The 5233-nt window shown below is 30.0% G+C and overlaps 1 non-coding gene across 1 annotated transcript; it reads right to left on the minus strand.

Moving 5' to 3' along the window:
• Window positions 1-3543: 3543 nt before the first annotated feature.
• Window positions 3544-3616, minus strand: TRNAA-AGC. The gene has a single exon. It is a non-coding gene; the product is annotated as a tRNA-Ala (tRNA).
• Between the last annotated feature and the right edge of the window lie 1617 nt (window positions 3617-5233).

The following is a 5233-nucleotide window of genomic DNA, read 5'->3' on the forward strand; positions in this document are numbered from 1 at the left end:
ATTTAAGAAAGCATGCAAATTGAAATAATAGTCAATTTTGGTATCATATTCATTTCCATGTTTAGATCTTTCAAAATGATATTTTTTTTTTATTCGTTCAATCATAAATTTTTGTTGAGTCTTTCAAAATCGACTAATATTTTTCATGTGAAGACCATTGAAGGTAAACCAATAAATAACAACAAAAGATTGGTGTTGATTAAAATAAAAATATTATATATGCTAGAACTACTGGAAAGAAGATGTATGCTTCATTTTTAAAATAATAAAAAAACGAAAGTAAACGATAATGAGTGAGGCACTAATATGGTCTAATGCTAATGTTGCCATTTACATATATGTGTAAATAATTGGTTTAGAGTTTAAGTGGGTTTGATCACTGTTCGATTAGATAAAAGTAGTTCATTCATAAATAAATTTGACAAAAGATAAATGAATTGTGATTTATTAAAAAAATAATGAAAATGCATTGATCATTGGCCAAATAAAAACTGATTTTAGGTTCTTGTACATTCAAGACCGGCCACCTTAATTTTGTTGCACACTTTAAAGCTAGAACACAAATTAGAAAATGCATTAAATTATTATTTCTCAGCAACATGGAGGAAGACAAAAGTAAGAAAGCACATATCCTGCGGGGGATTTGATACACAAATGCACCTAATTCAATTAAATTTAAACATATTTTTAGTTTCTATAAAATTTTATTTTAATTCACATAAGAATTTTCTTCCATTTTTAGTTATGGTGTGTTTGGTTTGAGATAGAGAAATAGAGAAGAGAGAGAGAAACATGTAAACTAATGAATGAATTTAAACTAAAGTTTGTCCAAATTCATCCATCGGTTTCCGTATTTTTTCCCTTCTCTATTTTTCTCTCTCAAACTAAACATACCTTTAGAGAATTTTTTTAAACGGACAAAAATGAAATATATATAGTAAAAACAACCAAGTAATCTCCTCAATACAAGGTGTACCGAAATAGACTACGAGAGTTTACAAAAATATCAATGACGAAAACAACAAGGGTAATATAATTAGTCGGTACCCAAACAGATGAACGAACTCGATCACCAACTATGATAGTTTAATTAGTACAAAAATACTAGTAATTATACACACAACAGTAAAATTTTCAATGTGTCTATTAATATAACAATAATACCAATATATTCCTAAATATTATGTAAAAATTTTATTTCAATGTATCATCTCTCATAAAATATTTACATCTCATCCATACAATTATAACTTCACTACAAATCACCAAATATTCCAATTCACTTATGGCTTGTTTGTTTTGCATGAAAGTGGAAGGAAAGATTGAGGAAGGATGGAAAGTAGTAGGGTTAGTAATCTTTCCTCTGTTTGGCACCACCTTAAAAAGGAAAGGAAAGATACTGATTGCTGGGATAAAGTGTTTCCACGCTCTAGTGGACGGAAAGCACATAGAAGCAATTTTTTATCAAAATTACATAAACACCCTGTACAAAAATTGAAGGTAATTAATGTTTGGAATATTTTTCCAGATGTGAGTAATGATACGGTTGTGTTTTATAAAAAACAAACTTGAAGCTAATAATGCATTAGTTTTAATTATATATTTTTTAGTCAAGCGTTAGTTTTAAATTTTAATATCATTAATTAATAAAATTATCATTATTTTATATTATATTATTTATATATAGGAATTTTTTTAGGTGATCTATATATATATATATATATATATATATATATATATATATATATATATATATATATATATATATATATATATATAAAACTATTACCTTTTTATATAGGGATATTTTAGTCATTTAACAAATATGTTTCTTTCCTTTCCTTCCACTTTCACTTATACCAGACAATCAAATAATCATCTCATTTTTTCACTTACTTTCTTTCCTTTAACAGTCTTTCCTCTTACTTTCTTTCTTTCTTCTTACTTTCTTTCGTTTGTTTGTAAATAATATGATCTAAATTTTATTTTAATTCACATAAGAATTTTCTTCCAAATAATTTTATCTTAATGTTGCTTTGGTCAGGCCGTAGAACAGGAGGCAACGTTAGTGGGAGAAAATAAGTTAGTGGGAGGAAAGAAAATTACGTCAAAGTTTCATTGGTTTGTGTAATTTTCTTTTCGTTCACTTTCTTTTCATCGTACCAAACAGACCCTAAAAAAATGTTCAAGGATTTATGAGATACTTTTCTTGAGAATTCACTTAATGTATTGGTACATCCGTACATATGTACGGAGAACTTTGTATTAAGTTTTCGAAAAATGTATGTGAATCGGATAACTTAAAACAAGTTTTTGAAATTACTAGTATATCAGAAAACATAAAATACATTCCGGTCCGTAAAATAAACTCACTCTCTTGTACTGGAACAGTTTCTATTAAGTGTAAAAAAAAGTGAAAAATTAAGTATTATTTTTTTGGACTAAAAATTAAGTTTTTTTTTTTTGGATACAAAAAATTAAGTATTTTAGTTTATATATATTGGGTAAAATGTACAGTTTCATTAAAATGTAGAGGGTATAAGGGTAAAGTTTCTCTCTCAATGTCCGGAATGCAATGGAAAGCCCACTTGCTAGATGGACCTAGAATTGTACTCCAATAATAGCCCATTTAAATAGGCGGATGCTAGCGTGAGGTAGTAGAGCATGTCTCCCACCAATGAGTCATGTGCTATGTGGATCGGATTGAATGTGTACGTGATATTATGGTGTACTGTCAGTATTATATTATTTTTTATTTTTAAAAAAAAGTTTTCAATTTTTTTGGAAAAAAGTTTTCGATCTTTTTTGTGGAAAAAATTTTCGATTTTTTTTTCGGAAAAAAGTTTCCGATTTTCGGGAGAAAATTTTCGATTTTAGATAAAAAATAATTTCGGAGGTTTTGTCTGAACAAAAAAGATTCCGTTCTTTTTTCGGGAAAAAAGTTCCGATATTTTATTCGGAAAAAAGTTTCGGATATTTTCCGGAAAAAAGTTTCCGATATTTTTCTGGAAAATTTCTAATATTTTATTCGAAAAAAAAGTTTAAAATATTTTCTGTTTTTTCACTCTTTTTTGTATCAGCAATACTTTTTCAGATGAACATTTCGAAACTATTTTCCCCAAAAAATCGTAACTTTTTTCCGGAAAACATCGGAACTTTTTTCAGAAAAAATCGAAATCTTTTTTTCGGAAAAATCCGAAACTTTTTTCCCAAAAACAGAACGGGAACTTTTTTTTCCAGAAAAACTCCGGAATTGTTTTTATCTGAAATCGAAACTTTTCCCCTAAAAAATCGGGAACTTTTTTCGGGAAAAAAAATTAATAATTTTTTCCCGAAAAAATATCAAAAACTTTTTTTTCAAAAAAAAAAAAATTTAATACTGACAGTACATCATAATATCATGTACACATTCAATCCAGACCACAGAACACATGACTCATCGGTGAGAGACCTATCATGGTCTCCCACCCTAGAATCCGCCATTTAAATATGTTTGTCCAAAAGTATGTATACACAACAAGCGCAAAAAAGCGAAAAAGAAAATGGAGATGCGGGGTATCGATCCCCGTACCTCTCGCATGCTAAGCGAGCGCTCTACCATCTGAGCTACATCCCCATGTTGTTACATCTATGTATTGTTATGTATGTATGTAATCCATATTAATTAATTAACTAAAGTAGTATTTTATTTTGTAACAAACAAAAAAGTAGTGTTTTATTTTAATTCTGTTGTAAAGGACAAACAGTGAATTGAGATTTGCATTCTACAATGGAACTTGGTCACCAAGTTATTGATATTAATTCTCAATAAATGATAAAGATTGTTCAAATATGATTTGGTCAAAATGTAGTCCTTATAGATGAGTCATTGATATTCTCTTTAGAGCAGGTGGATAATAAAAGTAGTATCTGCCACTTCTTCAATACATCCCATGTTTTCCTTATAATGCATGCATATCTGTTTAACAGAGATACTCTCTAGCTTTATGAGATGAGATGGCAAAGGTACAAGATTGAAGATTGTACAACTCACTTAAACACCACAGTAATTAAAAAGATGGATCCAAAGGCAATGCAATTCAAGTTTTGTGAAAAATATACCTTCATGCACTGCACTGCACTCAAGCACCAATCAACCATAATTTAATTCAAATATACTTATGATATAATGTGGATTTAGATTTAGACAAGCTAAAATTGCAGATTCAAGCTATAGTAGAGATTGGTATTATGTTACTTTCCCACCACCAAATTAATATATATATATATATATATATATATATATATATATATATATATATATATATATATATATATATGGGGTTTTCTAACTTAGACCCTAGTTAGGTCTAAGTTAGCAAGGTGCACCTTTTCAATTGGACCAAAATACCCATTCTTTTTAATTAATTAACCAAAATACCCATTAATAGACGCGGATCCAGTGTCGCGCGCGTACCGAAGGACCATGGTTACAGACCGTTGATTTCCATCAGACAGCCAAGATCTGATCTCATCAAGACTGTCTGATCAATCCGACATCCCAGATCATCCTGATCCATCAGATTCCAGCGCGTGCGCCACACTGGATTACACCCTGGAGAGAGAAAAATTTGCTGAATGGGTATATATATAGTAACATTTTATTTATTTTACTAGTTGTTTTTACGTAGAAAATTTATGCCGATACTTAATCAAAAAACTATGCCGGTACCTACCCGACGATAATAGCTCGTGGGCATTGTGGGAGCGGTTAGCTCTGCCTTCCTTGAGTGAGGTGTCCCATGTGACCTATTATTTAGATCATATCCTTCTTTCATGACCGAGTCCATGATTATCTATTGAATTATCCGTTACGAATTACTTGAGCCAAACCTTACAGGAGTGTTGGGCCATTGCGTTCTTGGGACGAATTAAACCCATATAATTTTTTGGATCTCATCCGGTACACTATGAGTGTCTATATTTAATACTTGGCAGTATCTCGAATATAATAACATATCGATTTTATTTGAGCATTTGTAACTTTTAGTCCATATAGTTATGTTTAGTAAGTCCCCGTGAGCTTAGCTCAGTTGGTAGGGCGAACCCTAGACACTCCAATTATCCATCTTAAAGGTTGAATTTCTAGCCATTAGGCTACTTGACAAAAAAAAAAGTTTAGTAATATTTTTTTTTAATCTATATTTGGTCCTCTTTTTGTTCTTTTTAGGGACTAATGAGATGAATGAAAAAT

The sequence above is a fragment of the Trifolium pratense genome, linkage group LG6 (assembly GCF_020283565.1).
Source record: "Trifolium pratense cultivar HEN17-A07 linkage group LG6, ARS_RC_1.1, whole genome shotgun sequence".
In the NCBI taxonomy this organism is placed as follows: Eukaryota; Viridiplantae; Streptophyta; class Magnoliopsida; order Fabales; family Fabaceae; genus Trifolium; species Trifolium pratense.